The sequence below is a fragment of the Tenrec ecaudatus genome, assembly GCF_050624435.1.
Source record: "Tenrec ecaudatus isolate mTenEca1 chromosome 1 unlocalized genomic scaffold, mTenEca1.hap1 SUPER_1_unloc_19, whole genome shotgun sequence".
Taxonomy (NCBI): domain Eukaryota; kingdom Metazoa; phylum Chordata; class Mammalia; order Afrosoricida; family Tenrecidae; genus Tenrec; species Tenrec ecaudatus.
Genome location: NW_027457559.1, coordinates 160061 through 182277, shown reverse-complemented (window position 1 = coordinate 182277; position 22217 = coordinate 160061).

Sequence of the window (22217 nt, the reverse complement as noted above, 5' to 3'; positions counted from 1 at the left end):
ATGAATGGGTGTGTGTGAATGTGATTTTTTTTTTAACAATTTATTGGGGCTGATACAATTCTTTTCACAGTTCATACATATACATACATCAATTGTATAAAACACATCTGTACAGTCTTTGCCCTAATCATTTTTTTCTCTTTTCTTCTTTTACATTTTATTAGGGACTCCAACAACTCTTACCACAATCCATACATATACATACATCAATTGTATAAAGCACATCCATACATTCCCTGCCCCAATCATTCTCAAGGCATTTGCTCTCCACTTAAGCCCCTTGCATCAGGTCCTCTTTTTTTCCCCCCCTCCCTCCCCTTTCCCCCCTCCCTCATATGCCCTTGGTAATTTATACCTCGTTATTTTGTCATATCTTGCCCTATTCGGGGTCTCCCTTCCCCCCTTCTCTGCTGTCCCTCTCCTAGGGAAGAGGTCACATGTGGCTCCTTGTAATCAGTTCCCCCTTTCCAACCCACTCACCCTCCACTCTCCCAGCATCGTCCCTCACACCCTTGGTCCTGATGGTATCATCCACCCTGGATTCCCTGTACCTCCAACCCTCATATGTACCAGTGTACAGCCTCTGTCCTATCCAGCCCTGCAAGGTAGAATTTGGATCATGGTAGTTGGGGGGAGGAAGCATCCAGGATCTGGGGGAAAGCTGTGTTCTTCATCGATACTACCTCACACCCTAATTAACCCATCTCCTCCTAGGCCCCTCTATGAGGGGATCTCCATTGGCCGACACTTGGGCCTTGGGTCTCCACTCTGCACTTCCCCCTTCATTTAATATAATATATATATACACATACATATATACATATACACATATATACACATACATACACACACTTATATCTTTTTTTTTTTTTTGCATGATGCCTTATATCTGGTCCCTTGGGCACCTCGTGATCGCACTGGCCGGTGTGCTTCTTCCATGTGGGCTTATTTGTTTCTGAGCGAGATGGCCGCTTGTTCACCTTCAAGCCTTTAAGACCCCAGACACTATCTCTTTTGATAGCCGGGCACCATCAGCTTTCTTCACCACATTTGCTTGTGCACCCATTTGTCTTCAGCGATCCTATCATGGAGGTGTGCAGTCACTGATATGATTTTTTGTTCTTTGATGCCTGGTAACTGATCCCTTTGGGACCACTCGATCACACAGGCTGGTGTGTTCTTCCATGTGGACTTTGTTGCTTCTGAGCTAGATGGCCGCTTGTTTATCTTCAAGCCTTTAAGACCCCAGTCACTATCTCTTTTGATAGCCGGGCACCATCAGCTTTCTTCACCACATTTACTTGTTCACCCACTTTGGCTCCAGCCGTTGTGTCGGGAGAGTGAGCATCATAGAGTTCCAATTTAATAAAAGAAGGTATTCATGCATAGAGGGAGTGTTTGAGTAGAGGCCCAAGGTCCTTCCGCCACCTTAATACTTGACCTATAAATATCGACACAAAGATCTATTTCCCCAACCTCCTATATATATTTGCATGTACATGTCTTTGTCTAGACCTCCATGAATGCCCTTTGACTCCTAGCTCTTTCCTCCATCTCCCTTGACCTTCCTCCTGCCCTACTACCATGCTTCATCGCCACCTGGGCTAGAGTATACCTCTTCTCTAAGCAACCTTACCCTCGATCATTTCCCATCAGGCCTGCCACTCCCCCTTCTCTACCCTTTGGGGTCCCATGTTTTTCCCTTGTCCCTGGGTTTTTTAACATCACTTCCTTACCCCCCCCTACCCCCCACCCCAAGTCCCCCCGGAACTGTCGGTCCCGTTGTTTTTCATCCAGATAGTTCATCCAGCCTGTCCTATTCAGACAGACCTGTGGAGTCACTAACATGCACGAAAACTAGACAGAGGAACACAAAGCAACAGTATACAACCAGACAACAAAACAACCAAAACAAACCACTGAAAAAGAACAGAACAAAACAGTTCACAAGAGAAAAGCTTGTAGTTAGTTCAGGGACCTTTGCTGGCCCTTAGGAGCGTTTTCCAGTCCAGTCTGTTGGGGCACCACGCCCTGGCCCCAAAGTCCACTTTCAGCATTCCCTGGGGACCTTGCCACTCCATTCCCTTGCTGTTCCGCTGCACTCCCCCAGTGATTTGCCTCGGTGTGGTGGGATCAGGTCAGGTGCAATTCCCACACTGTGTCTCCGGTGCTGTCCCCTGTATCGCCCTTAGTCACTGAGGGGCATCATGTCTCATAGTAGGGCCAGCCATGTTGTTCTCTCTGTGGACTGGCTGCTCTACTCAGGAACATCATCATCACGGCCTGGTGGGCCAGGCTGTGCTCCACTCTCTCCTCCTGCCCCTTCATCTGCTCCCGTGTGCTCTGATCAAATATGTCCATCTCCCATAGCTGCAGGGTCAATGTCGTTTGGAACAAGTTCTTTTCGGGGGAGGGGCAGGAATCCACTTAATTTATGGTGCTGGGCCCAGCCTCCCAGACCTCTCCACCGGTTCAGTCCTCCACGCCGGGATATTGCATTCACACCTTGCGACACTGGGTTGAAGTCTGGTCCCACTTTCCCTGTGGAGATATAAACCATACCCTCCCCTTGGGTGGATTAATGCCCCATTTCTGTCATGCTGATTGTACTTACCTCATGGGATTCATGTTGTACCTGTCCCTTTGGGTCTGGCTTACCTCGCTTAACATAATTCCTTCCAGCTTTTCCCATGAAATAACGTGTTTCATGTGCTCATCGGTGCTTTTTAGTGCTGCATAATACTCCATTGTGTGTATGTGCCAAAGTTTGCTAATCCACTCGTCTATCGATGGAAACTTAGGCTGTTTCCAAGTCTTTGCTATTGTGAATTGTGCCGCAATAAACATTGGAGCGCATATGACTGGTCGTGTTTTATTTGCTGCTTCAACCGGGTATATGCCCAGTAGAGGGATGGCTGGGTCGTAAGGTAGATCAATTTCCATTTTCTTTAGGTATCGCCAGATTGCTTTCCACAGTGTCTGTACAAATCTGCATGACCACCAGCAGTGGAGGAGGGTTCCTATTTCACCACAGCCCCTCCAACACTTGTTGCTCTCTGATTTACTGATCTGAGCTAGCCTGAGGGGTGTTAGGTGGTATCTCATGGTTGTTTTGATTTGCATTTCTCTTATGGCAAGGGACTTCGAGCACTTTCTCATATATTTATTGGCCATATTGATCTCCTCTCTAGTGAAAGTTCTTCTCATTTCTTTTGCCCACTTCCTTAGGGGGTTAACTGTTTTCCTCTTTTTGCAGGTCATGATGGTGTTGTAGATTTTAGTAATGAGCCCTTTGTCTGACGTGTCATTACTAAAAATCTTCTCCCAGTCTGTGGGTTGCCTTGTCACCCTCTTGGCAAAGTCTTTCGAGGTGCACAGGTGTTTTATTCTTATTAGATCCCATTTGTCGATTTCCAGATCACCTGTGTGTGTCCCCTTCCCTGTTGCAGTGAGCCTATGTGCTCCCTGGGCCAGTGCTCTGAGATTAGTCCCGATTCCCTCCTTAATGGTCCTGATGGTTTGGGGTTTGACTTCTAGATCTGTGATCCACCTTGAGTGTATTCTTGTGCATGGGGTGAGGTAGACGTCTTGTTTCAACTTTCTACATGTGGATATCCATTGTTTCCAGCACCACTTATTAAAGAGGGCATCTGCTTCCCACTTGACGTTTTTGGGACCCTTGTCGAAGATCAGTTGTCTATATGCTGATGATTTTACTCCTGGGCTTTCTATTCTTTTCCACTGGTCTGAGTGTCTATCATTGTGCCAGTACCATGCTGTTTTGACCACTGTAGCTGTGTAGTAGGCATTAAAATCAGGTAGGGCGAGTCCTCCAATTGTGTCCTTCTTCTTGAGGAGTTCTCTGCTAATTCTGGGTTTCTTCTCTCTCCATATGAAGTTGATGGTCAGTTTTTCCAATTCTTTGAAGAAGGTTGATGGTAATTGGATTGGTATAGCATTGAACTTGTAGAGTGCTTTAGGAAGAACTGTCATCTTTACTATGTTCAGCCTACCTAACCATGAGCAGGGGAGCTTCATCCATTTGTGAAGGTCACTTTTGGTTTCCTGTAATAGGGTTTTATAATTATGCTTATATAGGTCTTTAGTATTTTTTGTTAAGTATATTCCTAGGTATTTCAGTTTGTTCTTGGCTACTGTGAAGGGTACTTCCCTCTTAATCGCCTCTTCCATGGCCCTGTCCGATGTGTATAGAAACCCTACCGACTTCTGTTTATTGATCTTGTATCCTGCTACTCTTCCGTATTCCTCTATTGCTGTAAGTATTCCAACTGTGGAGTTTTGGGGGTCTTCAATGTATAGGATCGTGTCATCTGCAAATAACGATAGTTTCACCTCCTCCTCTCCCAACTGGATCCCTTTGATGTCCTTCCGCTGTCTTATGTTGTTAGCCAGAACCTCCAAAACGATATTGAATAGAAGAGGGGACAGGGGGTATCCTTGTCTTGTACCCTTTTTCAGTGGTATTGTTCTTGTCTTTTCTCCATTGACTATGATGTTGGCTGTTGGTCTTTCATAGATAGCTTGTATGAGCTTGAGGAACTTACCTTCCAATCCTATCTTCATGAGTGTTTTGATTAGGAATGGATGCTGGATGTTGTCAAGTGCTTTTTCCGCATCTATGGATATTATCATATGGTTTTTATCCTTTTTCTTCTCGATGTGGTGTATGATATTGATGGATTTTCGGATGTTAAACCATCCCTGCATCGCTGGGATGAATCCTACTTGGTCGTGGTGAATGATATGTTTGATGTTCCTTTGTATTCTATTGGCCAATATTTTGTTAAGGATTTTTGCATCTATGTTCATTAGAGATATTGGTCTATAATTCTCTACACCTGTGGGGTCTTTTCCCTGTTTGGGTATCAAAGTAATGCTGGCTTCGTAAAATGAGTTTGGGAGCTTGCCGTTCTTTTCTATGTTATGGAATACTTTGTGGAGGATCGGTGTCAGCTCTTCCCTGAATGTTTGGTAAAATTCTGCTGTGTAGCCATCTGGCCCTGGGGCCTTTTTCCTTGGTAGGTTTTTGATGACACTCTCTATTTCTTCCTTCGCTATGGGTTTGTTGAGGTTCTTGATCTCTGTCTCAGATAATCTAGGGAGAGATTGTTTTTCTAAATATTTATCCATGTCTTCCAGGTTTCTGAATTCATTAGAATACAAACCTTCATAGTACTTTGTGATTATCCTTTTTATCTCATTGGGGTCTGTTGTTATTGCCCCCGATTCATCCCTCATCCTGGCTATTGATGATTGTTCCTTTCTATCTTTGGTAAGCTTTGCCAGGGGAGTGTCAATTTTATTAATTCGTTCATAAAACCTGCTTCTAGTTGCGTTAATCCTTTGCATTGTTCTTTTGTCTTCCCACTGGTTTAACTCCGCCCTGATTTTTATTATTTCTTTTCTCTTGCTATTGGAGGGGTAGTTCTGTTGACTCTGTTCTAGTTGTTGGAGGTTTTGTGTTAACATATCTGTCATACGCCTTTCTTCTTTTTTCATGTATGCATTCAGTGATATCAAGCTACCTCTGATAACTGCCTTTGCAGTGTCCCATAAGTTTTGATATGTTGTATGCTCGTTCTCATTAGTTTCTAGAAATTTCCTGATATCCTCTCTGATCTGGACCTTAACCCATTCATGTCGCAGGAGATCGTTGTTTATTCTCCAATTGGTGGCCCTTGCTTTTCTGGGTGCCCTTCTATTAATCTCCAGCTTTATGGCATGGTAGTCTGAGAAAGACGTCTGGATAATATCTATGTGTTTGAATTTACTCAGGCTGGCCTTGTGCCCCAGCATGTGATCTATTCTTGAGAAAGATCCGTGTGGATTGGAGAAGAATGTGAAACCTTTTGCTTTTGGATGAAAGGCTCTATAGATGTCTATCAGGCCCTGTTGCCTAATTACATTGTTTAGCTCTCTGGCCTCTTTGCTGAGCTTCTTTCCCTGTGACCTGTCTTTCTCTGATAGTGGAGTGTTGAAGTCCCCCACTATTATTGTTGTTTCCGTGATTTCTTCTGTCATTTTTTTAATAGTTTGTTTGACGAAATTTGCCGCACCATTATTAGGTGCGTAAATATTCAGTATGCTTATTGCTTCCTGGTTTACTGAGCCTTTGAGCATTATGTAATGTCCCTCTTTGTCTCTTTTTATGTTTTGGATCTTGAGATCCATTTTGTCGGAGATTAAGATAGCCACTCCTGCCTTCTTGGAGTTACCATTTGCTTGGTAAACTTTCTGCCAGCCCTTTATTCTCAGCATATGCTTGTCTGCTTGCTTAAGGTGTGTCTCTTGCAGGCAGCAGATTGATGGGTTATGTTTTCTAATCCAATCCTCCAGCCTCTTTCTTTTAACATATGAATTGAGCCCATTTGTATTCAAAGTGATTATTACAATCTCTGGCTTCATGGTTGCCATATTCTGTTTTGTGTTTTGGGTCTTTGCCTATCTTCCTTCATATCAGTGTACTGCGTTTGAGTGGAGGGTTTCTATCCTGTCCTCTTTTCCATCTGAGACCGTGTTGTCCTGGTACGTGTTGCTGGCATGTTGGCTTCTAGCTGGAGATGGGCTATATGGTGGTCTCCTGGTGGTTCTAGTTGGAGCTTGATCTTCTGGCCATAGTGAGTCAGCCAGTATGTTCTGCAGGGTCGGGTGACTTGCAGTATATTTTTTGAGTTCTTCCTTGTCCTGGAAGACCCTTATCTTACCCTCTATCTTAATGGATAACTTGGCAGGGTATAGGATTCTGGGGGAGGCATTTTCCTCTTTCAGTTTTTGGAAGATGTTGCTCCATTCTCTCCTCCTCTTCATGGTTTCTACTGATAAGTCTGAGCATAACCTTACCTGCGCTCCTTTGTATGTGACTGTCTTCCTTTCTCTTGATGCTCGTAGAATTTTCTCTTTTTCCTCTAAGTTGGATAATTTTACAATTATATGCCTTGGCGTGTTCTTCTTGGTGCTTAGCTTAGCCGGCGTCCTCTCTGCTTCATGTATGAGAGTCGGATTCTCCTTTGTTAGGTTGGGGAAATTTTCTTCCAGGAATTCCTTTGCTATCTTGGCGGTCGATTTGTGTGTTATGTTGTGTTCCGGTAGACCGATTATTTGAATATTATTCCTCTTCATAGCATCTGTCATTGATCTCAGGCTGTCTTCTGTTTCTTTAATTTTCCTATCTGATTGTTTTTCTCGCTTGCTTCGTTTGGTTTGAGCGTCCTCGAGTTCACTGATACGGTTCTCAGCCTCCTCATGCCTAGATATAGCTTCTGTGACCTTTTGTGTGGCCTCTGCTATCTCCTCTGTTAGTTTCTGCAGTTCCTTTTGGTGGATAGTATTCATCCCCTCTATTGTGGACTTCATCCCCTCTATTGTGCATTTCATCCCTTCTATCGTTGCATCCTTATTTTGGTTTGCTTCTCTTAGCTCCTGTATTACTGCAAGCAGAGTTCTGAAGATTTCCTTTTGTGGCTGATCTATATCTGTTTCTTCTATGAGTGACGTTAGGTCTGTTAAAGTGCCTCGTTTTTCTGATTTTTTTTGTTGGGAGTGATGTGGTCTGTTGATTTTTCCTTGATCCTTTAATAGGCCCCATGCTTCTGGGAGACAGGAGTAACCTTATTGTGTGGAGGCTCAGGCCACTGTGCCGTCTCCTGGGGTGGCTGGGGCGGGCTGCGGCAGGCTTAGGGCTGGCACTGGGGACCCAACAGGGCCCCAGGTGGTGAGAGCTGGCTGGAGCTCACTGATGGCTCCTCAGAGACTGCAAAGCCGAGACCCAGGCTCCACTGCAGGTGGAGTGTTTGATCTGCCCGGGCTGTGAGCGGGCGCGGGGAGGCCCCTTGGATAGCTGCGCAGGCAGCTGCGGGACACTGCAGGGAACAATGGTGTTCGCTCTCCGCCCTTTTGGCGCAAGACCGCAGGTGGTAATGGCGCCGGCAAAGGAGGCTTGGCGCGAAACCGCAGGGGGCAATGGCGCCCTTCCTCTGCTCAGGCTCAGAGTCACTGCCGCCGGGGTCCCCGCAGCACCCTGGGGAGGGCACCTACTCTTGTGCCTTGCGCAGGGAGGGGCCCTTGGTGGGCAGACTCAGCAGCACGGGGCGCAGCGCTCCACGGAAGCTCAGGGTCCAGAACAGGCACGGGTTGGGCTATGGCTCCCGTCAGAGGGAAGTGCTCAGCGCAGGGTCCCCGCCAGGAGTGGAGCTGGCGCTAGGCTGCCAGGGGCTGGCGGGGGCGGGCGGGGGTGAGAGGCCAGCGCACGGAGGGCAGGTGGAGAGGTCCGCGGCAGCGGTGCGGGTGGATGGTCCCCCGTGGGGGTCGCCAGACAACCCGCGGGTCCGCTCCCCTGAGCTTGGATGAATGGAGGGAGGGACGTGGGCCCGAGGGCAGATCGCTGCCCTGTGGGGAGAGGGGAACTGCGGGAGAGAAAAGCTTCTCTCCCAGTGGGGATCCGCAATAGGGAGTGGGGAGTGGGCCGCTGGAGTAGGCAGGGCAGGCAAGCGGCTCTGGGCTGGCGTCGGGTTTGGGGATGGAGCCTAAGCCGGTCGCCAGTGAGCTCATGGCAGCTTAGTGGCCAGAGATGTCCCACTAGTCCGGTCCTCTTTCACCTAGACCCCTGCTCCGGACAAATACGTGGGGTAGGACTGGGGTGCTGTCCCAGGGGGATATTTCACTCACCAGACTCTTACTATTCAGCTACCTGGTCGCCAATCCCGCTTTGTTTGGAGGAGCTCTCAGAGTATGTGGGTGTCCCTGTAGGCCATCTTCCCCCTCTGGAATGTGATTTAATGTACTACAGAGGGCACACTTTGGCCTCAGGAGGAGTGTTTCGCCAGTACCTGCTTCACAGCCCTGAGATTGCCCAGGCATTTGCCACATTTTCTTGTCTTCCCACCATTTATCCACCATTAGGCCTTTTTCCCTAAGTTAGTCAAGTGTCAGTTTCTGTCACTTGTGATCATGACCCTCCCTCCCGCCCAGGTCACAAATTTAAACTGATACAGGCGGTTTCTTTAATGGGCACTATGTTATCCTGACTAGAAAGCATTGCTAAGGAGGGAGGATGAATCAGTGAGAACCCGCTTGCTTCATCTAGCTTCGGGGCAGTCCACAGAGGATTGATCCCTGAGCCACTAACGAATTTTGCAACTGTCACAGAACAATGCAAATAAGTAAGATCCACATCTGCTGAACACCATCATGAGGTCAAACTGTGTTAAATAAATGCCTGTTTCAAGGAGCGAGTAAATCCTAAGGTAAGGAGTGACAGGGCTTTGTTGGCATAAACCCAGCAAGGCATTATGGGTCGGATGTTAATGAACTCATGCTCCTGGGCCTCACAGAGCCCCAGCTCAACTGCTTCAGCTTGTTGACAAACTGAACTCAGGGTACCCGGAGAGAGCACTACCATTTTGATGAACAGGGTTGGTTGGGGATGATGCTTCCTAACTTGCATTTTAATATAAATTTGATGCTTCATCTGAGCAATGTGGAAAGAGCATTCAGATAAAAGAGAGGGACAAACATCAAGTGACCAGAGGATGAAACTTCTATCTAATCTGTGCCCACTGGAATTGCTTTGTGGGAAGGTATTTTTTGGGGGTGTGGGGTTGTTCCCCTACCCTGCTCCAAGCCTTCCTCCTCATGCCCACCCCCACCCCAGCATACATCCTACTGGGAGAATGTCTCTGAATAATGAAGTTTTAATAAATGAAGCTTTAATGAGCCTGATAGTCTGCCTAAGACCCCTTCAAACTGTAGTCTTTCATTTGTATTCTTCCTTCCTTTTTGAAGAAATGAACCTGATGGCACGTAATATGTTTCCTTTCCAGGATGAGCTGATAGAGCCTCTCGCTGCTGCAGTGGGAGGTGAAACATTAAAAGGCCCTCTGTGGCCATGAGACATGCCGACTCTCCAAGAGACACTGGGCAGGTTTGCTGAAGCTCCTCAGAATTGACTAGTGGCCCTGGTCCACCCATCTCAACCAACCCAGTCTTCATTTGCACTGCATGCCCTCTCTGAGCTCCAACTGGATGCTTCATTTGAGGATGACAAAGCCTCTATTGTCTGAGAAGATGCGCAGACATGTGAACTAATCAATGCTCCCCCTGTCCCCGGGGAGTGTGACATTCTCCCATCATGACCCACCAGCTTCCCTGGAAATTCCTGTCTTAACTCAGGCACTTAATATCAATGGTGTCTCTGCTTCCTTCCTTCTTGCACACACCCCCCCCCCCCAGGCATTAACTGTCATCCTTCCTCTCCCTAAAATATACTTTGAATCTATTCACTTCATGCCATCCCTACTGCCCCAAGGTGTGTCTTGCATTGACTATGAAACTAGATTCTGTATCCATTTTCCAGGGCTGTCAAAACAAAGCATCGTAAATCAGGTGGCTTTTAAGAGCAGTCCACCACCTGTCTATCAGTTCGTGGTGCAGTGTTAGCTAGAGTGTTGCTGTGAAATTGGAAGCCGTGCCACCGATATGACAAACCCCAGAAGGGTCAGCAATGATGGTCAGGCTTCAGTGGAACCTCGAGCCCTGTGGTGCTCAACCTTCCTTTAATACAATTCCTCATGTTGTGGTGACCCCCAAACATAAAATCATTTTCCTTGCTACTTCATAACTATAATTTTGCTACTGCCATGAATCGGGTGACTCGTGTTAAAAGGTCGCTGGACCCCAAAAGGGGTCACAACCCACAGATTGAGAACCACTGCTCTAGCCTAAGGCAGACTAGGAAGAAAGACCTGGTGATCTACATCCAAATATTAACAAATGAAAGCCTTATGGGTCACAACAAAATATGGTCCTATAGAGTGCTGGAAGATGAGCCACTGACCTGCACACAACAGCTACAAAAATAGACTCAAACACACCAACAAAGGCCTGCTGAAGTCCAAAGCCGTAACAAACCCACTGCCCTCAAGTCCATGCCAACTCATAGCGGCCCTATAGGACAGGGGCGAACTGTGTATTAGTCTGGTATGCTAGAGAAAACTCGAGGGAGACTCATGTGTATGACAGAGAGTTGGTGGTTTTTAAAAATCATTTCCCTATTATTTAATCATTATATTAGGGATTCATACAACTCTTATCACAATCCATCCATCCATCCATTATAAAGCACATTTATACATTCATTGCCCTCATCATTGTCAAAACATTTGCTCTCCACATAAGCCCCTGCACCTGCTCCTCGTTTTTCTCCTCTCTCCCCACTCCCCCCTCCTTATGAACCCTTGATAATTTTATTGGGGGCTCATACAACTCTTATCAGTCATTCCATCCATCCATCCATCCATCCATCCACCCATTGTGTGTCAAGTACAGTTGTACATGTGCTGCCCTCATCATTCTCAAAACATTTGCTTTCTACTTGAGCCCTTGGTATCAGCTCCTCATTTCCCCACTTCCATCCTCCCCCCCCCCTCATAAATTCTTGATAATATATAAATTATTTTGTCATCTCTTACACATCAAACATCTCACTTCCCCCACTTTTCTGTTGTCCGTCCCCCAGGGCAGAGGTTTTATGTAGATCCTTGTAATCGGTTCACCCTTTCTACCCCACCTTCCCTCCACCCTCCTGGTATTGCCAATCTCACCACTGGTCCTGAAGGGATCATCTGTCGTGGATTCCCTGTGTTTCCAGCTCCTGTCTGTACCAGAGTACATGTTCTGGTCTAATTCTACCTTATAAATCCAGAGAGAGAGTTTTATATCAAACAGTAATTGTACATTAAACAAACGTCCCAGCCCAGTGCAGATCAAATCCATAAGTCTGATATTAGCCCATATGTCTCATACCAATCTATAAATTCCTTTTCAGACCCATAAAACATGTGCAGTGATGCTGAATGTAGGATAATCACAGGCCAATGGGTGGAAAGTCTTGTGGATCCAGTGGCATTGTAAGCATCTCAGTGCTGGCAGCGATCTCTCTGAGGCTTCTTTGGCTTCAGAGGTCTGGTCGCATCCATTTGGCTTGCCTTCTGCAATGTCTCCCAAGGAGTAGCAGAGAGAGAGAGAGAGAGAGAGAGAGAGAGAGAGAGAGAGAGAGAGAGAGAGAGGTGTCTTCCACCTCCAAGGAGGAAGTAGCAGATTTCTCAGAGTTCTCAGGAGAAGGCTATGCCCACATAAAAATCTCACTGACTATCTCCAGATTGGCAGCCTAGACTCCACGCCTACACTCCTAATCCTTAACTTGACACAAGATTAGGTGACTACCACAGGCTCCTAATCCATAACAAGCCCATTTATTTTTTCCCTGCATACCGACACCAATCCAATACCCAAAGCTTTACCCAATGGGTGGAGATCTACTTCTAAAACATGAATATAGAAAAATCGCTTTCGCTTGAAGGCTCTCAAGGAAATGCTCACTGAAAACTCCATTCCTATTATCTCACCTCCCCCAAATTAGTCTTCTTCTGGGCTTTCAGTCACACCAAGATCTCTCCTGCCCCAAGGCCTTTACATGCACTGTCACCTCTTCCAAGCCCTGAAGTGCCAAGTTCAAAGTTTCAGTTAATCTCCCTGATCCTGAATTTTAAGAACTGTGTGTGTGGGAGGGAAGGGGTTGGGCTGTTTGTTGAACTGCTGGGTTTTGGAGCCATTTGTTATGCAACCTCATTTTGTCAATGACTGGTTAATTAATGCAGCATTCATTTGCCCTTCTTCCACTCACAGCACATGGCTTGTATCTTTGGGATCACTCTTCCACCATGCTCCATCTCCATGCTTCTGCTGGCATTGACCCAATCTGCCAGTTCCAGGCCTGGCTAGTCAGGGCATGACTTTCCTCTGTCCAAAGGGACTGGGTCAGACTCAGTATGTGACTCATGCTAGGATAATGATATCTAACCCTAAAAAATGCCCCAGAAACAATTGCCCCATTGCCAATGAGTCCATTTTGAATCATAGAAGGTCCCTGTGGGGTTTCTCAGACTGTAAATATTTATGTGAGCAGAAAGTTCCATCTTTTTCCCTATGAGGTAGCTGGTAGGGTAGCACTGCCAACCTTGCAGTTAGCAATCCAATGCTTACCTGATAGTACCACCAATGATTAGAAAGGAAAAGAGCCTCTCTCTAATAGAATTCCTGAGCTTCTAGATAAAACTACAGCTGTCATCAGGAAGCCTGCGTGAAACTCAAAAGGAAACAGCACTGAAAGGGAAAGGTTCAAACTCTGATGGTATCAACTGAGTGCCAGAACCCAGCTATTCCTGATGCTCTGTCCCCAGACCTACAAATTCCATAAACCTACCCATTAATTTCTTCTCCTGCTCCTTCCCTTCTCACGCCCCAAGGTACTTTGACTTAGCTTTGAAGGCACTCACAACTTCACGGGTTCTGCCTTGCACAGGTGACTGCTTGCTTCCAGTTCAGTCCTGACATTGTCCCTATCTTTAGCCATGTTAGGCTTGGGTCCTAGAGCTTTCCTTTGCTTGTCTCCCTATTGCTCTTGTCCTATGAAGTCTGTGGCTTTATCTATAAGTCTAAGTCCTGCCCTTTCGCTTTCGTAGAAATCTGTCTCTGTATCTTGGCTCGTGGCAGGTTGTGTCCTTCAAAGATGACTGTCCTAATGTTTCACATCGTACATTCTCTCTCAAGATGAGTTTGTTTTCACTTTTCCAGAAACAGGGCCTGCTTTCCCTCTTCCTTGCATCTTGGCAGGCCTTTGACTATGGCAGAAGTGTTGCTCTGTGACTTCCACCTGGTCGTATTGGGTTGTTCACCATTGGGACCCTGTCAGGATATTGCAAGGAAGACCAGGCCAAATGAAAATGTCACATATAGGGTTCTTCTTGAGCTCCAACCAATAGAAGTATCAGTCGTGTGAGGGAGTGAGTCTTAAGAGAGCTGCAGCCTCTGTCCTTTGAGCTACCCCAGCTAATGCTTGATGAAGCCAAAACTAGTGTCCTCACTGAGCTCTGCCCAGATTGCAGATTTGTGAGCAAAATTGATATTATTATCATTACTTTAAGATGTTATTTGTGGGGATACTTTCTGTTAGCAGCAGATCATCAGAATACTGCCTAATCAGACTGCATTGCCAGTTTTACTCTCTCTCCCCATATATATGTATATGGATATATATATATATATATAGATAGATATAGATATATAGATATCCTCCACACATGTGTCAGTTGGTTGTACTATAATGGTTTGTGTATTGTTATGATGCTGGAAGCTCTGTTCCCTGAATTTCAAATAACAGCAGGATTGCCCATGGTGGACCGGTTCCAGTGAAGCTTCTATACTAAGACAGACAAGGAAGAGGGGCCTGCCAGTCCGCTTCAAAAAATTACTGAAAGAAAACCTTATGGATCACAAGAGAACACTGACTGACTAATGTGTTTTGGACACACTATCAGTGGACAATTGCTAGAGGAAGACATCATATTTGATGAAATAGAGGGACATGGAAGATCCTTATTGAGGCAGATTGACCTAATCGCTGCAACAATGGACTTCAACATTCAGGAATGTGTGACAATTGTGCAAGATCAGACAGCACTCCATTCCATTTCATATAAGGTCTCCATGGATCACAGTAGACTTGATGGCACTCTCTATGTGTTGTCTTCAGTGACTTCCCATAGAGCTGCTCTGCCTGGCAGCCTCTATTCTTCATGCTTCCAAATGGGGAGCACAACAAGTCCATAGTCACTGATATTCCCCTCAATCCCCAGGTCAAGTAAGGAGGCATGAAGCTAGCTAGGTTGTTCTCTTTGCCTTGTCTCTCTTCCTTTTCCCCTCCTCCAACAGGGTAGAGGGGGTAAATACTTACCTTGCAGTTTCGAAGAGAATTTCTCCCACACCAAAATCTTCTCCTTCCTCAAAAGGCACATACATGCTTTTCTCCTTGTTTTGAATTAAAATGGCAGATGGGATGGTAGGAAAGAAGATGAACTAGTCTAACAGAATGGCCAAACAGATTTACCTTCCACATAAGAATGCAAATAACTCCTCAATCTTGTTATAGAGTCATGATATGATGAGCTCCATCAAAGCAGAGTAGAACATCACGGAGGTCAGACCAGAAAGACCATATTGAGTTGGTTTTGTATGAGAGATTCTAGTTGCTAATTATACTTTTTATAACAGACAGATGGCAGGTATAGAAGTCCAGACTTAAAATGTCTTTATCTAATTGCCTGCCTAAATATATATTTGCAATATGGTCTTCAAAGGGAATACTTTCTTTACCTTAAATTCCATTTCTTTTTCCGCTCTTTTATGTAATTTTATTGAAGTATCATTGATGTACAATAAACCATAGTGTGTTTTGCTCTTTGAGGTTTTTAAAAAGAATCCTTTTATTGGGGGCTCCTACAACTCTTATCACAATCTATACATACATCCACTGTGTACATTTGTTGCCATCATCATTCTCAAAACATTTGCTTTCTACTTGAGCCCTTGGTAGTAGCTCCTCATTTCCCCTCCTTCCCCCTCCCCCTCCCTCATGGATCCTTGATAATTTATAAATTATTATTCTGTCCTATCTTACACTGTCTGACATCTACCTTCACCCACTTTTTGTTGTCCCTCCCTCATGGAGGAGGTTATATGTAGATCCTTGTAATCAGATCCCTCTTTCTACCCCACCTTTCCTCCACCCTCCTGTTATTGCTACTCTCAGCACTGGTCCTGAAGGGGTCATCTGTCCTGGTTTCCCTGTGTTTCCAGTTCCTATATGGACCAGTGTATATTCTCTGGTCTAGCCAGGTTTGTAAGGTAGAATTGGGATCATGATAGTGGGCGCAGTAGAATTTAGGAACGAGAGGAAAGTTATATGTTTCATCGTTGCTACACTGCATCCTGACTGGCTCATCTCCTCCCAGCGACCCTTCTGTAAGGGGTTGTCCAGTTGCCTACAGATAGATTTTGGATCCCCTAACTGTACCCCCCTTCATTCACAATGATATGATTTTTTTGTTCTTTCATGCCTGATACCTGATCCCTTCTACATCTTGTGATCACACAGGCTGGTGTTCTTCTTTCATGTGCACTTTATTGGTTCTGAGTTAGATGGCCACTTGTTAACCTTCCAGTCTTTAAAACCCTAGACTCTTTATCTTTTGATAGCTAGGCTCCATAACCTTTCTTCACCTCATTTGTTTATACACCCACCTTTTGTCTTGAGTGATTGTGTCGGGAAGGTGACCATCATGGAATACCAGTTCCTTAAATTCCATATCTATAGGCTTAAGTCTTACCCACAGGAAGCCTACTTTTATTTTATCCCTTGTACAAAATCTTGCAATAATTTTCTCTTTTTGGGTAAGTCCATCCTCAATCACTTATCCTTTAACATTTACAAGAATTTATCTGTAACCAACCCCATTTACATAGTCTCATTCATGCTATTTCCACAATAATTGCTAATAACCCTATTTTTTAGAATCGGCAGAAAGCATCAGCATCAATATCCCATTGCCACTGAGTTGATTTCAACTCATGGGTACCCTATAGGACAGAATAGTATTGCCTCATGGGTTTCCAAGGCTGAAAAAAAATCTCTTTATTGTGAGATGGGAGAAAGTTTACAGAATACATCCGTTTTCCATTTGACAGTTCACACATATTTTGCTTCATGATATTGACTGCAGTCTGCTCAACGTAATATCACTATCGCACTTCCTCCTTGTATTTCCTGTTTCCATTACCCCTTCTTTCCTGACCCTTCTGAACTTTATCTTTGAATAAATTATATCCTTTTGATTCAAATAGTTGATTAGTGTTACTTTTTACCTTATACATCTACCTATTGTTTGGCTGAAGATTGAGCCAAGGGAGTGAGTTCCGTTCCAGATCTGAAGGTGCCTAAGGACAACAGTCTTGTGGGTTCCAAGAATCTCTCTCTGAGCAATACCCCTGAACTTTTAAAATAAGTTTAAACTTTGTTGCACATATTTCTCCTATCCTATCCCAAAATTCCAAAGCAAACTAATTATCATTGTGTTGAAGCTGACTCATAGAGACCCTACAAGATAGAATAGAACTTCATTCTTTGATTTTCCAAGGCTTAAATCTTTACCAGAGCAGACAAACTCATATTTCTCACATGGAGCAACAGATAGGTTAGAACCACTTACTTTGTGGTTAGGAGCTCAATGAGGAGTCCACTCTGCCATTAGAGCTCATCTAGAATGCTATCCAGGATTCCCTAATGCTATCCCTCTCAGATCAGTTGGTAGTGGTAATAAATGTAAATCTTAAGGGGGTCAGACTGCCACATCGTAACTCTTCCTTGGGGAAGATGGTGGGTTTGAACTGCTGATTGATTAGCCCTTAAGTGCTTAATTACTGCCTCACCAGGGTTCTCCTTAACATCAGAACAGTGGACACTTATTGGTTTATCTTGCTGGTCTCTGTTCCCTAAAAATTGCACTTCATCCACAGGGTTTTCTTCCACAACACACAGCTGCTAGTGTTTTTGGTTTGTTTTTCCACATGACTTCACTTTCCTGGTCAAAACTGATTTTCCCAGGGCTAAACACACAATGAAAACATAGCCATATATGCACACTACAAAATTTGAAGTGAGACAGCAAGCTATTTGTTGAGTTTTTTGAATGACAGAAGTCTAAAAGGCAGTGTTATGATACAGGAAACAGTGAGTTTTGATGTCCAGGATCTATGCTGGGGGCCCAGTTGGCACTCTGAATGACTATTCAAAGTGATGGTATGAATTCTCCTCTTCCATGACCTACACATATAATAGATATAACCACTAAGTCCATAATTTGACAAATGTCTTGTGTGATTGAGTTTGGGTTCCCCATAGGATTCGAACCTGAGACAAAGGTTTTAATTAAGCCATTTTGGGGGAGATATCAATAAGGAAATGGGAAATAGAAAAGGGAAAGAAGGCAGCCAATGAAAAGTACATTATCAAACAATTTAAAACTGTGAGCAACTGGAAGTCAATCTTACTGGAGACACTGTAGAAAATCCACTAGTTATTCTGCCCAGAATGTGAGGGAGTGTGGCTATTTGTCCAACAACTCCTATGGGTCATTGGTTAAGGGTTACTCCAGGAAGCAAGAATTAACTCCACAACCTCCTAAGCCATGCATGCTCCGGTACAGTGGTCTACAGAAACTAGAGAAAGCAAGAAGAGAGATGTGCTGGCCATTCGGAATTAGGCTAGCATACCAAGTTGTCAGACATGTCAGGTTCTTGCACTATCATAACTTGTGAGATATACCACTGGTATTTCAAACACAAGCATAGTTACCCGTGGTGGAAAATTTTCAGAAAAGCTTACAAGCTAAATAGACTAGAAAGAATAACCTGCCAATCTACATCTGAAAAAAATAGTGGTGTTTGTGGAGCACATTGATAGCAGTGGAATATTGTTTCATATAGTGCAGGATGATGAACCCCTCAAGTTGGAAGACACTCAAAATATAATTGGGGAAGAGCTGTCTTCTCAAAGTAGAGTTAACCTTAGTGGTATAAAGTTTTCAGGACCTATATTTGTTGATGTGGAAATGACTCAAAATGAGAAGAAACAGCAGTACTGCAATAACCACTAACAAGAAGATGGGATGCATGAAATATGGATCTAGAAAAATTGGAAGCCATGAAAAAATGGAACACATAAAGATCAAACACTCTAGGTGTTATTGAACTTAAATAGACGGGTATTGGCCATTTGGAATGTCATAATAATATGGTTTACATACCAGAGTAACAAATTTGAAAGGAATGGATGACTTTCATGTTAAAAAAGAGAATGTTTCAACATCGATTCCAATGTTCACCATTGTTAGGTGTAGGATATATTACACCTACAAGGATGAATAATTAATAAAGTTATTATTCAAATTTACACACCAACCACTAATGCTAACAATAAAGCCATTGAGGATTTTTACCAACCTTTTCAGTCTGAAATTGATGAGACATGCAATCAAGATTACTGATGACTTGAATGCAAAAATTGGACACTAAGGAGGAGGATCACTAGTTAGAAAATATGGCCATGGGGATGGAAGCCACATGGGAGATCTCATGATAGAATTTTCCAATAAGGATGGCTTATTGATTGAACATTTATTTTTCAGTGATGTAAACAGTAACCATAGACATGGATCATGTATATTGGATAGAAATACACAGGAATTAAATCAACTACATCTGTTGAAATAAACTACTATATATACTCGAGTATAACCCAAGGCAACTAATTTTACCCCCCAAAGCTGGGGTGCTTTTTCAGCATAAAAAATGTGCTGAAAAAAACTAGGCATATACTCAAGTATTTACGGTATAAAGAAGTTTAATATCATCAGTCACGAGACTGGAGACCAACTGTGGAAGAAACCATCAATGGCAAATTCAACTCGAATTCAAATAAAATTAAAACAAGTCCCCAAGAGTCAAAGTATGAATTTGAGTATATCTCATCTAAATTAGAGGATACTTCAAGAAGAAAGTTGACACAGTGAACACAATTCACCTGAGATGATACGAGTTCTGCAATAATATCAAGAACATCATAAATAAAGAAATTCAAAGATAATTAAAAAGATAGAAACTAATGAAAAGACAAAATGGATGTCACCTTGAATGTGGAGTAGCTGAAGCCAATGAAAGAAATGATGAAGTACGAAAAAGATAGAGAGAGAAATATAGAAATAATTGATGAAGTAAAGACGCTGAATAAAGAAGCTGAACATAAAATTTCAAAGGGGAATTCAAAAAGATGGAATAAAGAATTATATGAAAAGGTGCAAAGACCTGGAATTAGGACAGCAAAAATGAAAAGCATGTGCATTTCACTAGCTGAAAAAATGGAAGAGAAATTCAAAATACAGAATTACACAGATAGCATCAAAAGAAGATGAAAGGTATTCACTGACCACATGAAGCCCAGGCTCCACAGCGCTGAGTCCAGAAGACCAAGATAGCATAGGGTTCTCACTGCAGATTGCTCTGGAAGTGCTCACAGTAGTAGGCCCTGGATCAACTGGGGAAAATGTAGAACTCAAAATAAGAAGACTAACCTTAGGATATGATTGGCACTAGTGGAATTCCCATTTGACACCTGACCTCACCTCCATGGCTCAACTTTCAGCCCCCAAATAGGAGACCTATACTGTCAACGATGTACAATTCAGAGCCCAGAATTTGTCAGGGAGTTACTCAGAAGGCAGGAAGGAATGGGAATGAAAGACCAATGGAAACGGCAAACAAAGGGAGGGAATAGGAAAAGTAGTATTGCATTGCAGGTATTGCAATCAATATCATAAAACATTGCATGAATTGTAAGGAAAATCAATTTACTCTGTAGATTTTCCCTCACATGACAATCAAAACAGTGTAAAAAGAAAATAAGTCATATGACCGAGTACACTGGTAGATCTTGCTGAAGACCAATTTCCAGTGTTAAAAGATGTCACTTTGAGGAATAAGGCACAGCTGAATCCTAGTGGTATAGTGGTTACAAACATAATGCGTCAGAACCAACCCAGTTGAAATAGTCCCTTTGAATCTTAAAATGATAAGAATGACTATGCTGACAATGACAAATTCAAAAGAATGTCTCTTTCATCCTCAAAAAGAGCATTTCTAGATCTATCTTGAAGTGCAATGCTGCCTGTGACAGAATAATATCTATCTTCATACACAAGGAAGGCCGGTTAATAGAACCATTATTCAAATTTTCTTACAAACTACTAAAGCCAATGAAGAATTGTACCAACTTCTATAGTCTGAAATTGATCACACATGTACTGAAAATGCATTAATAATTGTTGACAATTGGAATGCACACATGGAAACAAAAAGGAAGGAACAGTAATTAGAAACTATGGCTTTGGGGATCGAAAAGAAGCTGAAGACTGCATGAAAGAATTCTGCAAGAGCAATAATTTCCTCATTGCAAACACCTTTATTCAACAACAGGAGCGGCATATATACATGTGGAATACACAGGGATGGAATTGATTAAATCTGTGGGAAGACATGATAGAGAAGCTCAATATCATTGAGACAACATAAGACCAGGGGCCAACTATGTAACAGACTATCAATTACTAATATGCAAGTTCAAGTCAAACCTGAAGAAAATTAAAATAAGAACGCAAAAGAGCCCAAATACAGCCTATATTATATCTATGGTCGGCTGGGGTTTCTAGAGAAACAAACCAGTGATACTGATACATGTAGAAGAAGGAAATTCATATCAATAAAGAATTTTACATTAAGAAGTCCACACAACAAGAAACCCCAGTCCAACTCCAGCCCATAAATCAGATGCAAACTAGAGGCCCTTCCAGACTCATGAAGCTGTTGGAGGAATAGCCCAAGAAACAGGAAAACCACAGGTTGGTGGAGGCAGAGTTGGGAGAATCCAAAGTCAACAGGCAGTTGGCAGGCCACAGACAGCTCTTAGGGTCAGCATGTTTCATGGTGATTGCCATCCCAAGAAGCCAGACGTAGGGTCCAGGGTCTTTTCATCAGGAAGAAAAAGAGTGAGCCCATACTCCACAGTCTACTTATAGCTATGAAATAGGTCACACCCCCAAGGAGACTGTGACCTGCGCCTTCTGAAGATCCTGGTCAAGCTATATTGACACCAAACCTTACTATCACAATATCTCACCTGAATTTAGAGCCTATCTCAAGAATGGTTTGGACATATTGAACATTAATGATCAGCTACCAGAAGACTTGTGAAATAGCATCAAGATCATCAATCTTTTTTTTTTTTGTCATGTCATCTGTGGCTATTTATTTATTTATCATAAATCATTTTATTGGGGGCTCGTCAAAAAGATCATTATAATACAGTAAAGAAAGAAAATACTACAGTGGATATCAGAGGAGACTGTGAAACTTGCTCTTGAACCTAAAGCAGCTAAAGCAAATGGAAGAAATGATGAAATAAAAGAGTTGAACAGAAAAATTTGAAAGGCCAGCTTGAGAAGATAAAGTAAAGAATTATATTGTAATGTGTAAAGACCTGGAATTAGGAAAGCAAAAGGAATGAGTACGGTCAGCATATCATATATTGAAAGAACCGAAGAAAAAATCCAAGCCTTGGATTAAAATGTTCAAGGATTATTTATCAAACTATTGAATGATGCAGGGAGAATCCAAAGAATATGGACGGAGTATACAGAGTCTCTGTACCCAAGAATTAGTTGAGGTTCTACTAGTTCAAAAGGCCAAGAGGAAGT